This window comes from Onychomys torridus, chromosome 2 (genome assembly GCF_903995425.1).
Source record: "Onychomys torridus chromosome 2, mOncTor1.1, whole genome shotgun sequence".
Taxonomy (NCBI): Eukaryota; Metazoa; Chordata; class Mammalia; order Rodentia; family Cricetidae; genus Onychomys; species Onychomys torridus.
In genome coordinates this window covers 710,941-728,629 of record NC_050444.1, presented here as the reverse complement: position 1 = coordinate 728,629, position 17,689 = coordinate 710,941, and the positions used below count along the sequence as shown (strand labels likewise).

The 17,689-nt window shown below is 37.9% G+C and overlaps 1 protein-coding gene and 1 pseudogene across 1 annotated transcript in view; one reads left to right on the top strand and one right to left on the bottom strand.

Moving 5' to 3' along the window:
• Sntg1 (syntrophin gamma 1) overlaps positions 1-17,689 on the bottom strand; it is an 826,637-nt gene that overhangs the window by 153,931 nt on the left and 655,017 nt on the right. The window lies entirely within an intron of this gene.
• On the top strand, positions 10,820-11,799 carry LOC118577350 (annotated as a pseudogene).

The following is a 17,689-nucleotide window of genomic DNA, read 5'->3' as shown; positions in this document are numbered from 1 at the left end:
GAAATGGAAGATGGATGTAAGCAACTTTCAGGAGCCTTGCAAGAGTAGACAGAGATAGCTGGCAGCCTGGACAGTCACCTAATGTTTCTCAGCATCATTGGTGCATTCAAATTGGCTACAGGCCTTGAGTATCTGACAGACCATTTTCAGAAGCAGGAATTCTGAAAGATCATCTTACCCTGTCTTGGCAGAGTACAGTGGTCACTTTCCTTGTGCCCTGCTTGTCCAGAAAGGACAGCATTTGTACTGTCAGCAGTTGAGGCAAGGGCAGTTCTTTGCCCAGTAGGCCATTTTGTGCCAAGAAGACACACTTCCAAATGGAAATGTCTCAGAAGCCCAACATTCTTTCAGGATCAAATTGATGCTGCCAGAAGCAATTGTATCGCACGTCAACAGAATTCTAAGTTATTTAAATGACATATTCTCTAGCTCCATGAAGTGTTTGAAGATTACCTGTCCATCTGACCTATGTATCTATAAATCTGGATAACCTAATTAACATAATTATAGAGATGACAAGCATAGGTGACTATAAATCTATACAACCTAAGGACTAAGGCTTCATGTAAACAAGGCAAACAGTCTGTAAGCAAATGTACAACAAAAGGACAATGACTTTAAAATTGTGACAATACACAAAATATATTTAACAGAGGTAGGAGTGTATAGTGCAATATGTGATATGATAATAATCCTAAATATATATCAGTATACAGAATATCTTAAATAGAAGTAGAACATACATATAGTATGACATATAAATTTACATCTGTATCAATATACAAATATTTCAAATAAGAGTAAAAGTATGTGTACATTAAAACAAGTAGAGTTCTGGGATTAAACTCATGTATCACCTTGTTTAGGGGGCAATGGTATCTCTGTTGGGTACTGTTAGAAAGCTCAGATAGTGAAATCTCAGTTAGACTAACTGTAGATTCTGCAGCAAGTCTCAGAGTAATGGGTAAGATTGTCTGAAATTCTGGAAAGAAATGTAGTATGATAATGATTACCATGGCATCATTCTGGATTGGGTAGAGTTGTTGTTGGGGCCTCATCTTCTTTCTGGAGACTTCAGAGATTTCTATTGGAAAAACTTATTTTTTTTCAGAATGGAAGGTTTGGACTTAAAGATGACATGACATGTAAGAAAGGATTCCAAGAAATCAAGAGTAAACATGGAGAGAATTAGAATCTTGAAGACAATGGTCCCTTATTATTGGTTTCCTTCTGTCTCACATCAGAGCGCTCTCCTGATATGGGACTGAAGAATCTTTCAACCTTTTCTTTTATAAATATGCTTGGGTTTAGAGAAGGAGTGAGCCAATTCCATCTCCAAAGCCAGCTTGGTTTATAATTGAATTGGAACCACAACTGTCAGGGACCAAGATGTCAGGAACCAAACATGAACTATGGAAAAGTACTAGCTAGGCCAGAGAACAAGTCATAAGCCCACTGCCCTTTCCTAGAGCAGTAACACCTGTTTGCTAACCAGAGGACCCCAAAGATAAGAGAACATCCCACAGTCAGGTGCCATGTCAACCAAACGTAAAGAGTATTCCATGGTCAGGTAGCCTAGCAACAGAATAAATGCCCTCTGACCAGTGACCTTAGCGGACATCTCGCAGTTGCATGATCTGTCTCCCATGTCTTGCACCCCTTCCATGTTCTGCATGCCCCTTTTCCACTTCCCTCCTTCCTGCCCATTCTCCTCCTATGCTATATAAGCCTTGCTGAGGAAAATAAAATTTGCAGCTTGATCAGAATCCTGTCTTGCTATCATCTCTTGTGTCCCCTGTTCCTTTCATTCGCTCCCACAGGTGGGTTGCCCCCATTGAAACCCTAGATTGATAGAGATATAGATGTTAGACAGTGAGATTTTACCCTCTGTAGATTGGTACCAATAGATTCTTTCTGCTGTAAACATCTGGATGTCCAATATTGGTGAAATCATTGGTACAACTGGTGAGGGAAAGAATAAAGGAGCTATCAGTCTCCTCCTTCTAAGTCTCTAAAATTAAACCAGGACCACACTCTCAATTGTCCTTGACAGTAAAAAAGAAAATAGTTAATTTGGGACCATCTGCATTATGTTAAATAACCAGCAGGTTAGTATAGCTAGGAAAATGCATCTTTTTGGTACAGGGAAGCTGGCTTCACAAGTTTCTGAGGAATAGTGGCTTTTACCTAACCTCTACAAATGTTCCTATAGTCCCTGTGGAGCTCATTTCTGGATATTTAGACTGCCTTTTGGAGTTTGGGAAACTGGAGTTTCCTTTGGACCTCACAATAGATAAAGTGAATAAATCTAATGTGAAGATTCATAGATTACATTTTAAATGTCAAATCTAGTTGTATATAAATTTATTAAGTTGTATAGTCTTTAAGTCTGGTGAATTTTGGTGTGTGCTGCTTTTAATTATTTCCAAGGTTTTGCTTGTTTAGTTTTGTTTTTAAATAATAAAGTAAAAAAAAAATTAATTCAACTGGACCATCAGCCACCTAGACAGGAGAACACACATTAGGAAAGCAGATTCACCTGAAGATATTCTAAAGCAATGGAAGGAATGCACATACTTAAGATTTAAAACCTATAAAGTATGAGCTGGATGTGCTGATACACAATACTAGAATAGACTAATCAGTAAAACCATTTTATGGAACTTAGAAATAGTAGGGTCACAGTCTGACAGGCCATGAAGAAAACTGCCTCTTGTGGAAAGTGTTGCACTTGGCAACAGCCTCAGAAGTCCCAGTCTCTCTTCCCCAATCTGACATAAGTACTTGAAGAGGGCTCCATCCTGTATGTGAGTGATTAATCTGGCTCAAATCTCTCAACATTGTGAGATACTGAGCCTAGGTTTCTCAGGGACAGTGACTTTGATATAGGAAATGACCATTTGCTGCATTGTTCAAACGTTCTGCAGTTGTGTTAAAAGAAAATACATATTTAGAATTATGGTGCTAATTACAAATTCCTAAACTGTGGCAGCAATTGAGGGCTAGCAAGACAGTGGATATTAGATGCCATTTTGAAGAGCATTGTGCATCCACTTAGAAAAAAAATTTAATCACCTTGTACTATCTACAGAATTCTGGATTTTAAATAACTTATCATGGTCCATAAGACTTGAGAACACTTTGGAAACTGGAAGAAGGAGAGTGATTGTTATCTTGTGGTTGTTAGTGATACAATTTTTCTTAGTTAGGTGCCTCCTAAGTTTTAGGCAAAGGGTGTTTTAACAGGCTGTTAAGTGTGTTCATGTGTCTCCTTGCTGGAAATAGTGAAATGTAAGAGGAAAGAAGAGGGAAAAGGCCTTCATTATGTGAAATACTTTTAGTTTGATCAACTTCTGTACAGAGAATAGTATAGGAGAAGCTGGATAGCTACTGAAATTGGGCACAGAAGCCTGGATGTAAAAGTAGACCATCATTTGCTAAAAAGAGTTCAGAAAAAGTGTATTTAAAAATATGCCCCAAAGACCTTTTCTACAAAGCTAGAAAGTACATAGGATTCTGAAAGTTATTGTCTCTCATCCATGTCAAGAGTCAGCCAAGAAAGAAAGATGATAGCTTATAATTAGCCAAGAAATGTATTCTGCCTAATGGAATGATTGGTCCTAAAATATGGTGGGAACACTAAGTAATTAAAAATGTTGCTTCATGGACTAGAGAGCTGTATTAAGAGTGCTTGTTTTTGCAGAGAATCTGAGTTTGAATCCCAGAACCCACATGGCAGCACATAGCTATCCATAACTCCACTTCAAGGACTCATACAACACACACACACACACACACACACACACACACACACACACACTCCTCACTCACTCAGACTCACACATATATGCAAATAAAACACTCATACAAATAAAATAAATAAATTTAATAATAAAAATAAAGTTGATTCAGTAGGGAAAATATGAGGTTAAGCTTTAAGTGAGATGGAAATAATGCAGAAGAAAAGTAGGCTGATTCTAAATTCTATTGCCAAGTACGAACAGTCTCATAAGTCTACATAGCTTCAAATGCATGCTGCAATTATTGAAAATAAAGGTAATTCAAAACTCTGACCAGATCTTGAATATAACTAAAGAAAACCAGTAGTTGCTGGATATAAGCATTGCAGAGAAAAGTGAAGACTTTCGCTTTGCTGTTTCCACTGTGTGTAAATGGTCTATGGATGTATGATATTCTCCAACATTCCATGTGTAGTTTTGAGGAAAACAAAGAGTAATTCAGAGTTTTTGGTCCATAAATGGGCAAGACTTATATGTGTCTATGAATACTGGGCTCCATTCAATTAGGTAATTTTGAGTTGGATAGCAGAATAGAGGATGTTTGTTTTCCTCAAAACGTCATCTATCAACTGTTTCCCACAATTATGAATTATAGATATAGCTAGACAATGGTATTCTTGATTAACCCAATTTCAATTCAACATTTTTCAGTCTCCTATATCCTTTCCACCTTCCTAGCTGTGGAGTCTGAGCTTTCCTATTCTGAAATAGAAGTACTATGTTAGAGTCAACAGCAGGTAAAGAAGCCACTTTCAAAGGGGATTTAACTAGTGGATGGTTGAGGCAAATAGCAGTCTAAATCCTCAAAGGATGTCTGTAGTTATTTGTAACTGCCTTTATCAGAGGTGACAATCAGTAAAGTTACCAGATCAGAGATCAGTCATTGTGCAATGAGACCATCAGGTGGTAGATTAAAAATGTCTTGACTCAAGCCAGCCAGTGGTGGTGCACGGCTTTAATCCCAGCACTTGGGAGGCAGAACCAGGCAGATCTCTGTGAGTTCGAGGCCAGCCTGGGATACCAAGTGAGTTCCAGGAAAGGCATAAAGCTACACAAGGAAACCCCCCTGTCTCGGAAAAACAAACAAACAAAAAAATGTCTTGACACTTCTCTACATGTGATAACTCTCAACTGACACCATCCACTCTAACTTTTATTTAAAAAAGAAAGACATATACTGCATTACTTGCTATAATATATTTAGACGTGAAGATATCAACAGAAGTGTACAAATTTACCTCAACATATTTCCACATTTAGATCCTACCCCTTCCATGAAAATTTGTCTATTTTTTTTTTTTTAGGCACTCTTTCTCCCAAAATGGACAGGATGAATGAAAGCATGGAAACATGTGCCAGAAAGAAGAAATTAATCAGACTTATACCTATCCACAGTCTCTATTATGATTGGGTAGTTGTATATTAAACCTCTTGAGGACATAGATCCTCATCCAGTAACATTTTCTCTTGGTAATGTGGGTCTATGGAAAAGATGGAGAAATGATTAGTGATCACACAGGATGGAAATCTCACTGTGTGCTATGAACAAGGTATATTTTCCTGCATTTTGGAGCTTGGCTCTTGTAATTAATTACTCATAGTGCCACCATTTATCTATCCTATTCTTGCCTCCCACATTAATTGAATTGAGTTCACATACTTCCCATTGTCATTCACAGTGTCTCTGTATTCCCAGGACTTAAAAGTTCAGTGAAGGAACATATGTGCAACAATCTTTATAAGGTCACAACTTTCTGCCAAGTCCATACAAAAATGAGTTATTTCTGAATGGTGCATTGGTAGAAGAGTTAGAACCATTTGAGAAGGAGTGAGAAACCCCAAACCCTTTCCTGGGGTTATCATTGGATCTAATTTTTGCTGTTCTACATCCTATGAAGTTACTTATTTGCAGGAAATAAAGAACTTTATAGACTAGCTATTCAACAAATTTGATCATTTGTTTTGTTGCTGTTGCCTATTGATTTATCTCAGGTCAGATTACTTATCTAGACTATCAACCTTCTTTTATCTAAAAGACCAATTCTTCATGCTCAGCACAGTCTTACTACTTCATAAGCCAGGATGAACCAAAGAATTACCAAGTGAAAAAATTAGTCTCCTGCAGGTTTGTGGATACAAGCACAGTATTCTAGATTCAGAACCAAGAAACTTTATGCATCACAAAATATGACAATTCGCATATTGAGTTCAGTACATAGAGTATGTTCCTTTATATGACAGGTTCCCTGAGCATTAGGTATCCAACTCCTAATTTAGTCTTTGTTTGGTTATAAAAGACAGAGAGGGTGACTTCAGCCAGGAATGCAGGTGGACTAACTGCAGATTTCACTTCTGCTTCAGCTCACCCAAACCAACCCCCAGTCTTATTCCCAGCTCTGCAGCAGACCACTTGCTGAATCCTGCCTTCTTTCCTACACCTCTGTCCATGATCTATAGAGGATCACACAGATTTTCCCTCCTAATTTCCCTTCCAATACTTACTGCTTTATCCTAGACCCCAATTCCACAAGCACTTTCTAGAAAGACACAGTCTACTCTTACGAGGGAAGAAGGTAGGCTAACTGCAGAACTTCACCTCTCTCTTATCTCCTCTAAGTTTAAGACTCTATTCTCATCCACCCACCCACCCCACAGTCTGTACCATTGTACCATACCACCTGTTTTGGGCCTCTACTTTCTCTCTTCACCCATCTCCAGTAGAATATACAGATCTTCCACTCCAAACTTTCTTTGTACCACATATTGTTTTATTCCAGCACTCAACTCCATCAGGCACTCCCTGGGAACCCAAAGGCCACTTCAGCCTGTTAAGCAAGTAGGCTAACTGCAGATTTTCAACTCTCCCTCAGCAGCTTCTCCAAGTTAAGAGCCTGAGTCACCTCTCCAGGTCTGTAGCAGACCCTCTACTGTCTCCTCACTTTACTCTTTGCTCCAGTTCCCAGAGAACTAAGTAAATCCTGGTAGAACACCCTTCTTTCTTCACTCTTTTGTACCCCTTCAGATATCCCTCCTCTGAGCTCATCTCCATTTCTAAATGTCAGCTCCAAATACCTAGAAACACATTTTATCTGGAACCCCCAGTGACCACAACTAGCAGGATCCCAGAAGAATTTCTTACCAGGCAACACAACCACCATACTTTCCCAAGAAACAGAGAGGAAACAGAAATCAAGAAACAAAACACCCACTGAACAACCAACTCAACCCACTCATGTAGAATTACATCTTTCTAAACCCAGATGCCTAGATGCTAGTAAAAATATATCCAATAACAGCCAAGACAATAAATACATCTTCACTAGACCCCAGCAAATCTACCACATCAAGCCTTGAGCATTGCAATGCACAAGACCTTAAAATAGCCTTTATAAATATAATAGAGGCTCTTAAAGAGGATCTGAATAGATTCCATAAAGGAATCTATGAAAACAAAAACAAACAGTGAAAATAAATAAATAAATAAATAAATAAAGGAGTTGAAGACCTGAAAGCAGAAAATAAAAAATAAAGAAAACACAAACTGAGAGAAATCTGAAAAAGAAAACTTTAGGAACTCAAACAGGAAGTGCAGGTCAAGACTCAGCAACAGAATACAAGAGGTGGAAGATTCTCAGGCATTAAAGACACAATAGAGCTGGGCAGTGGTGGTACATGCCTTTAATCCCAGCACTCAGAAGGCAGAAACAGGAGGATCTCTGTGAGTTTGAGGCCAGCCTGGACAACAGAGTGAGTTCCAGGAAAGGCACAAAGCTACACAGAGAAACCCTGTCTCCAAAAAAAAGCTTAAATAAATAAATAAATAATAAAAAGACACAATAGAATAAATGGATAATTCTGTCAAAGAAAATTCCTAGGAATCCACAAGGACAAACCCAAATTAGACTTAAGCAATAGTGGAGAGGGTGACTGAAATGGCCTACTCCGGTAATCGGATTGCAGAATACCCTAATTGTCACCCTAGAGCCTTCATACAGTAACTGATGGACACAGATGCAGAGATCCACAGCCAAACTTGAGGAATCTAGACAGGGAAGAAGGATTATATGAGCAAGGGGTGGTGGGTCAAGATCATGATGGGGAAATTTATAGAGAAAACTGAAACAAGCTTGTAGTAACATAGGAACTTTAGACCTACAGCTGTGGAGTGTAGCATGAATCTTACAGGTCTTATTAATAAGAACAAACTTGAGGCCAGTTATTGGGGTGAATGCTAGAAGATCAGAGAGACAGAACAAGCCACAGATATCTCACCTTGCAATTTCCTCAGCTGGTCTTTTTTCCTCAGATTAGAAGCTTCTGAGTCCTCCTCCACATGAATCTCAGCTGAACTGTGCTGCTCCAAGCCTGAATGCCTAACCAGCCAAAAGCTTCTAGTTTCTGGTCTTCATGCTTTATATATCTTTCTACTTTCTACCATTACTCCCTGGGATTAAAGGCTGGATTTCTGGGATTAAAGGCATGCATAACCACACCTGGCTGTTTCTAATGTGGCCTTGAACTCAGAGATCCAGAAGTATTTTTGTCTCTGGAATGCTAGGATTAAAGGCGTGTGCTACCACTGCCTACCCTCATGTTTAATATTGTGGCTGTCCTGTTCTCTGACCTCAGGTAAGTTTATTAGCCTGCACAATTTTTCAGGGAACACAATACCATAGTGGAGCCTGCATGGGACAAGACTAGGCCCTCTGCAAATGAGAGACAGTTGTGTAGATTAGTCTCTTTGTGGGGCCCCTGGCAGAGGGATCAGGATCTATTCCTGGTACATGAGCAAGCTTTTTGGAGCCCATTACCTATGGTGGACACCTTGCTCACCATTGGTGCAGGGGGGAGGGACTTGGTCCTGCCTCAGCTGAAAGTATCAGGCTTTGCTGACTCCCCATGGGAGGCCTTAGCCTTTTGGAGGAGGCGATGAGAGGTGATTGGGAGGGGAAGCTGGGGGTGGGAGAGGGAGGAAGGATGAGAGGGGGGTCTGTGGTTGGTATGCAAAATGAATTAAACATTTCACAAAAAAAAGAGAAAATATTAAATCAAAAATACTCCTAGCACAAAACACTTAGTAAATCTGGGACGCTATGAAAACAGCAGATATCAGAACTAATAAAAATGGAGGAAGATGACAAAACCCAGGTCAAAAGCACAGAAAATATTTTTAACAAAATCAGAAGAAAATTATCCTAAGCTAAAGGAGATATATGTCAAGGTATAAGAAGCATACACAACACCCAATTGACTGAATGAGAAGAGCTAGTCCCCTTGGTACATTATAATCAAACCCTAAATGTAGTGAACAAAGAAAGAACATTAAAAGCTGCAAGGGAAAAATACCAAGTAACATATCAAAATACATGTATTAAATAACACCTAACTTTTCAATAGAGACTCTGGAAGCCAGAAGTGGCATGGACTACATGAATACCATTGCCAATTGAAAATGTTCCAGCATTTCAACATTGTGGATCACAATTCTCCAGCACCCTTTTACTTTCATTTCTAATGATTCTCACTACATGTTATGGGAATTCTCTTATACCTTTTCCTTTGGGAAATTTTGTGTCAACTTCAGTGGAGAATGAGGATGTATACAATGGCAGCCTCTTTAAAAATTTTTCTTTGTAAAAAAATCTACCCACTATGAAACCATATAGCATGATAACTCCCACACAAGTTACCACCAAACTGCCTGAAAATTTATATAAGTAACATATGCTTGATAAATAATTTTTCTTTGATAATCAAAATTTATAAATCTCTAAAGTCTACTAAGGTCCATTGTAATATTTGTCTAGCTTCATTTTTGTTCACTGTATGCTTTATCTATTTGAATAAACTAAATCATACAAAAACTGCAGTATTCTCTAATGGAGTGTCTAGTGCCTCAAGAAAGTCCTTTTTCCCAAGGTCAATCATTTAAACAAAAGCCATTTCCTCAGAGATTCAAAGAAAGTACCTGCTTGATACAAATGGAGTTATTCTCCCTATCTTCGGCAAGAGGAACTTGTGATTCTTCCATTAACACTTGGCTTTTGTGCATCAAGCTCCCTCAGTTCCTGTTTATAAGCCCACTCCAGCTCACAAGCCCCATTTCTCCCACTCTCATTTAATTATTTGTGCAATTATCGAGTATAAATGTGTAACTTTTTTAAATGAAGCAGCAGCCTTCCTGATCACCCTTACATCATGTCAGTCTCCTTCAGTTGCCGACTCCACATCTCCTCTTTGGAACCTGAACTCTGCTGGAACTGTACTTTGGCAATAAAGGCCCTGGGCATGATATACAGACTCTCAGAGACCAAGGTTGCCAAGAAAACTTTTAATTACAATAGATGGATAACATAAGACATCTGTGATAAATCTAATTTAAGCGATATCTATCTTCAAATCTACCCTTGCAGAATATACTCCAACCTAAAGAGATTAATCACACCCATGAAAACTCTAGGAATAAATAATCCCAGACCAGCATATCAAACACACACCATTTCAAAAACAACAGCAACAACAACAAAAACAACAATATAATAGAAATCAACAAACATTGCTCATTTGACATTTTTCAACATCAATGGTCTAAATTCCCCACCAAAACCAAAGCAAAACAAAAACAAAGAAGAACAGAACGGATTAGAAAATAGGATTCATATTTAACAGCATTCTTAAAAGCTCTAAAACAAAAAAGAAGAAATCACACCCAATAGTAGTAGATGGCAAGAGATGATAAAAAAAAAATGAGGACTGAAATTGATAAAATTAAATAAACAAACAACAACAAAATTTCCAAAGAATCACTGAAGCAGAGTTTGTTCTTTGAGAAAACCAATAAGACTGACAAACCCTTATGCAAGTTGATTAAAAGGTGGAGAAACAATATCTAAATTTAAAAAAATATAAATGAAACTGGAAATATAACAATAGACACTGAGGTGCTGGAGCCTCTGTCGTCAAGCCCAGACCATGTTGCTGTCCATTGTTTACTAGCCATCCCAAAAGGTTAAAAGTCCATGGCAACCCTCAAGGACCAGCTGATTTTCAATCTACTTAAGGAAGAACAAGTCCCCCGGAACAAGAATACAGTTGTTGGGGTTGGTGCTGTTGGCATGGCTTGTGCCATCAATATCCTAATGAAGTATTTGGCCGATGAGCTTGCCCTTGTTGATGTCATAGAAGACAAGCTGAAAGGAGAGATGATGGATCTCCAGCATGGCAGCCTTTTCCTCTGAACACCAAAAATTGTCTCTGGCAAAGACTATAGTGTGACTGCAAACTCCAAGCTGGGCATTATCACAGTAGGGGCCCATCAGCAAGAGGGAGAAAGCCGACTCAATCTGGTCCAGAAAAATGTGAACATCTTCAAGTTCACCATTCCCAATGTTGTGAAGTACAGTCCAAACTGCAAGTTGCTTATTGTTTCAAACCCAGCTAATGTCTTGACCTATGTAGCCTGAAAGATAAGTGGCTTCCCCCCAAAAAAACGAGTTATTGGGAGTGTTTACAATCTGGATTCAGCTCAGTTCCTTTACCTGATGGGAGAAAGGCTGGGCATTCACTCATGAAGCTGTCATGGATAGGTTCTAGGGGAGCATGGAGACTCTAGTGTGCCTGTGTGGAGTGGTGTGAATGTTTCTGGTGTCTCCCTGAAGAATCTGAACCCAGAACTGGGCAGTGATGCAGCAAGGAGCAGTGGAAGGAGGTTCACAAGCAGGTGGTTGACAGCTCTTATGAGGTAATTAAACTCAAAGTGTATATCTCCTGAGCCATTGGCCTCTCTGTGGCCGACCTGGCTGAGAGCATGATGAAGAATCTTAGGCGGGTGCATCCCATTTCTGCCATGATTAAGGGTCTCTATGGAATCAAGGATGATGCCTTCCTCAGTGTCCCTTGTGTCCTGGGACAAAATAGAATCACAGATGTTGTGAAGGTGACTATGACTTCTGAAGAGGAGGTCCACTTGAAGAGTGGAAATATGTTCTGTGGCATTTAGAAAGAGTGCAGTTCTAAAATCCTCAGATGTCCTAGAGCTTCACTGTCCAGGCTGTAGCTGGATTTCTATGGAGACCACACACTGTCTCCTCATCTGAGCTATGCTTAGTGTTGTTGTGTTAAGGTGGCCTGGAGAAAACCTCAGTTCACACAGATCTACCCTGATGCTAAGTGGTACTTGTGTAGTGGTAACCTGGTTGGGGTGACAGTTCCACTGTCTCTGAGACACACTGCCAATTGTATGCAGGCTTTGGTTATCTTGTGAGCCTGCTGTGTCTGCTATGTACCCTCAGCAAATATGCTTAGGCCAGTGAGTTCCCAGTTAGTCATAATGTGGCTCCAATGGGTAAAACCATTATGCATATTTGTGCATAACTCTTCTAAAGGATATTATTTTGTATATTATGTGTCTGCAGTATACATTGAAATATTATGCAAAAAGTAAGATCTGGATATTGATGATGCAACAAACTACCCAATTGTCATGTCAATGGAAACACTAAATAAACCTTGAACAGTGAAGAAAAAAACAACAACAACAAAAAAAAAACAATCGACACTAAGGAAATCCAGAGAATCATAAGGACATACTTTAAAATCTGCACTCAACCATGTTGGAAAATCTAAAAGAAATGAATCATTTTCTTAATGCATACTACTTACCAAAGTTAAATCAAGATCAGATAAGCAATTTAAACAGACTTTAATACATGTTGAAATAGAAGCCATGATTAGAAGACTCCAAACCAAAAAAAGCCAAGGATCAGATGCTTTTAGTGCAGAATTCTACCAGACTTTCAAAGAAGAGTTATTGTCAAATACTCTTCAAATGATTTCACAAAAGACAAAAGGAACATTGCCCAACTCATTTTAGGAATCCACACTTACCCTGAAACGCAAACCACATAAAAACCCAACAAAGAAAGAATTATGAACATAGATGGGAAAATTCTCTATAAACTATCTCAAAACAAAGTCCAAGGACATAACAAAAATTATTCGCTTTGATCAATTAGGCTTTACAACAGAGATGCAGGGATGATTTAACATATAGAAATTGATAAATGTAATCCATCATAGAAAGAAATTTAAGGATAAAAATACAATGACAATCTCATAACATGTAGAAAAGGAAATTGACAAAATCCAGCACCTTTTCATGATGAGTTCAAGAGTGATTAGGAATACAAGGGACAACCCTCAGTTTATTAAGAACAGTTTACCACAAGATGATGGTCAACATCAACTTAAATGGAGAGAAACTCAAAACAATTCCACAAATGTCACAAATAAGACAAGGTTGTCTATTGTCTCCATATATAGTATATATGGTACTTGAAGTCTCATCTAGATCAATAAGGCAACTGAAGGTGATAAAACAGATACAAATTGAAAGAAAGAATTTGAAGTATCTTTACTTGGAGATGATATGATAATATACAAAAATTACCCTAAAACTTTCATAGGGAAGCTCCTACAGCTAATAAATACTTTCAAAAGATAGCTGGATATAAAATTAACCCATAAAAGTCAGTAGTCATACTACATACAAATGATAAAAAGACTGAGAAAGAAATAAGAGAAACAACACCTTTCACAATAGCCTCAAATAATATAAAATATCTTGGGGTAATGCTAACCAAGCAAGTAAAAACTTGTATGTTAACAACTTGAAGACATTGAATAAAAAATTGAAGAAAGTTTCTGCACACGGAAAGATCTCATACGGTCATTGATAAGTAGAGTTGACACAGCAAAAATGTTTATCTTACCAAAAGCAATCTACAGATTTAATGTAATTCCATCAAAATTCCAACACAATTCTTCAAAGATCTTGAAAAAACAATTTTCAGCTTTATAGGAAAACAAAACAAACAAATCCATGTAGATAAAACAATCCTGAATAATAAATGACTTGTGACAGTTATCACTATCCTCAATTTCAAATTGTACTAAGAGGAACAGTAATAAAAATACTATAATAGTGGCACAAAAACAAACACATCAATCAGTGGATTTCGCTTGAAGATTCAAGCATAAATCCACACACCTATGGACATCTGTTGTTTGATAAGCAAGTCAAATACTCAGTGTAAAAGAGACAGCAACTTCAACAAATGATTGCTAGTCAAACTGCATATTGAATAATACAAACATATTTATATCTAACACCCTGTAGAGAACTCAACTCCAGATATATCAGAGACATCAACATACAATCTGAACCTGATAGAAGAGAAAATGGGGACTAGTCTAGAACTCATTGATGTAGGAAAAGACCTTTTAAACAGAACACTGTTAGCAATGCACTAAGGTCAACAATTTATAACTGAGTTCTAATGAAACCAAAAATATGCATGGCAAAAGACACAGTCACTTGAACAAAGTCTAGTCTAAAATATTGGAAAAGATTTTTACCAACTAAACATCTGATGCAGGCCAATATCCAAAATTTTTAAAGAACTAGAAAAAAAGTACCCCAAATAAAAATGTGACACAATCTAAGAGAATTATCAGTAGAGGAAACTGATATAGCAAATAAACTGAAAATAAATGGTTTAATATCATTAGCCATCAGGGAAATGCAATTCAAAACTTCACTGAGATTTCAACTTACACCTATCAGAATGGATAAGATCAATGAAACAAATGACAGTTCATCCTGGCCAGGATGCAGAGTAAGAGGAACACTCACGTACTAGTGTGAGTACGAACTTATAGCCACTATATAAGTCAGTGTGGTTGCTCCTCAAAAATATGGGGTTTGATCTATCTCAAAATCTGGCTATACCACTTTTGGGCATATATCCAAAAGATGCTTTGTGTTACCACAAAGACATTTTCTCAACCATCATTGCTGCTTTATTCATAATAGCTCATAATTGGAAAAAATTAAATGTCTCTCAATAGAAAAATGGATAAAGAAAATATGATACATTTATAAAACAGAGTGTTATTCAGCCATTAAAAAATTACATCATGAAATTTGTAGGCAACTGGATAGAACAAGAAAAAAATATCCCAAGGGAGGTATCCCAGACCCAGAATGACAAATATGGTATATATTCACTTATAGGTGAATATTACTTCTTAAGTCAATGTTAACCAAGTTATAATTCATAGAGCCACAGAGGTTAAATATAGCATAAGAGACTTAGAGGGACAGATAGTTCTTCCTAAAAAATGAAATAGAATAGAGATGATTATAGATGAATGGAACAGCTCAATTGGGATCATCAAATAAGGAGTGAAGGGGAGATGTGGTCAAGGAAGGGAATTCAGAGAAAGACAGATAAAATTAAAGGTCATTTGAGGGGTAGCATGGAAACCTAATAGAATATGTAGACGCTTGCTAAAATATGCATATATATGATGGTGATTTAAATGAAATTGTCAAATAGTGAGGGGAAAAGAGCCTCAGCAGACCATAGTTTTTCATCAAATAAGTCTTCCACTGCTTGGATTGAGTTTAATCTAATTGAGTTGTTGGTCAAAGGTATCCCATGGAAAATGTCAAACAACTCCAGTTGTTGCCAAGACATATATTACTCTCTACAAACTGATGGCATTGCTCCATTGTTGAAGACAACAGCTATACAACTCATTGAACATGAGGAAGTTAAGCATAGAGCCCTCACCCTGCATAGAGTCTTTTGGTACAGTGAAGTTCTCTGAAGGCTAACAAAAGAGAAACTTAAAAACCAACTCAGTCATACCCCTTTTATCTACAATGATGTTTTGACTGCGAGATACACCAGGGCAATGATGAAGCAAAGCTTATGGGAATAATTAATTAATATCTGATTTGAATTGACCCACTCTGTGAGATAGAACCTATACCCAACTATGATTGATTGGGTGACCAAGAATCTGAGACTAGTTAGTACAGGGACCTAGAATAAAAAAACAAAAAACAAAAACAAAAACAAAAACCTTCTGATGTATATGTATAGGGGTCTTTTTCTTGGTGCTTTCATATGTGTGTGTGTGTGTGTGTGTGTGTGTGTGTGTGTGTGTGTGTGTATGTGTGTACATATGAATGTGTTCTCAGACATGGAAATGAGGTAAACCACAAGAGGTGGCCTCACCCCTCAACAACTTTCTCCCTCAGTAGCCAATGCAGACCAGATAGTGCCTGTTCACAGGAATAGATCACTATACCTCTTAAATGCCTTGTCATCTCACACAGCATGGACTCTTCTGGGGACTAAGATATGACAATAAATTTTGTGGGGATGAACTGAGAAATGACACCATCAGGAAAAACTGTCAAACTACAGTACTTCATATTTTAACAGTGGATGAATGTGAATAGCTACAATCCATTTGATAAGCAGAAGCACAGAGAGGTATAGGCAGGGAAATTAGTACGAACAGGTGTTAAGCAAAGAATGGCTAATGTTCGGGCTGAGAACTGGTACTCAACCTCATTATAAAGTAAGAAAAGAGTAAAATCTTCACTCAGAGCCAGCTGTGACACAGATGTGGGCTTTCTTTACTCTGCAATGAATTGATAAATGCATTCTAAAGCCTTTGTTTCACAGACATCAGGCTGTTTCCTTCATTGAAACAAGGATCTAACACCTTTCTCTGTACAATGATAGCAAATTTCTCTATTGGCGAGTCCACAGTATCTCTTTTATGTAGCATATTTTCATTTTCTATCCTACTTGTGATAAAGACCCACCAAAACCCAGGACAAAGCACAGGGTCTCCACCTTTCCCCTCCTGCTAAGTTTTTAACTCTTGTCTTTTTCTTCATTTTTCCATAATAATTTATAACTAAGCCTTCTTTTCTTTCATATTTCAGATTCCACAGTTCAATGCTGATCTGGCACGGATGTGCTCTATTGCTCCTTTTCTGTGTCATTCTGAGTGGCACATGTGCCACAACTTCATTCTGCTCTATGGAACTAACAACCTTAGCCCTCCCTGGTCACATGCTCATATATTCTCTTTGAGCATGAAAGCCTTCTTCAGATTACATGGTCAGAATTTATTTATGTATTGAGGTGTTAAAATATTTAGCTCACAGCTATGCTTCACTTAGTACTCCCATTTTTTTCCTGCAAGGAAATAGTTTATGATATATTTTAAGTTGATAAAAGTTGATAACAATAAAGCATCTGGCATGATTGTTATTGCATTACATATTCTGCCAATTCCCAACTCTCCACTCACCTTCTCTCTTCAAGTATAACTGTACATAGAAATATAGTTTAAGACATGTTTGTGGGTTTTTACCTCTGTCCTTCAGTTAATAGCATATACCATGCTCAAGAAATTAACTGCTATTGAAACTAAAATTTCTAAATAGCACTATGGTTCTGTTTCCCAGGACTTGATTTGAAAGCATTTCCTGGGACAGATTAATTAACATATTAGTTATACAGTCTGAGTTATGCTTTTCATACTTTAGTTACTGCTAGGAGCAAGACTATTAAAATACAGAAAATACTAGCACTATGTTAGTGCCTGCATCATGAAGAACTGAAAAGTATATCTTGTATCTCACATACCTCTATAGCAGCAGCACTGTGGAGTGTGAAGTTAACCCATTAAAAAAGAATGGAGGGAATGGGTCCTTGTTGTGGTGATATTTTATTTGTGCTGAAATGTGATATTTTATTTGTATGTTAATAAATAAAGTTTGCCTGGAGATCAGAGGTCATAGTGAACCATAAACAGAAGTCAGGCAGTGGTAGCACATGCCCTTAATCTGATCACATGGAAGCCAGAGTGTCTATGTGGTCAAGGACATAGACAAGCCTTGTGACATATGCCTTTAATCCCAGTACCAACCACAGAGACCAGGAGGTCTGTATAGACAGGCAGTGATGAGGCAGTGAGGTTGCTGGGTTAAGAGCCAATGAGAAGACAGGACAGCAAGG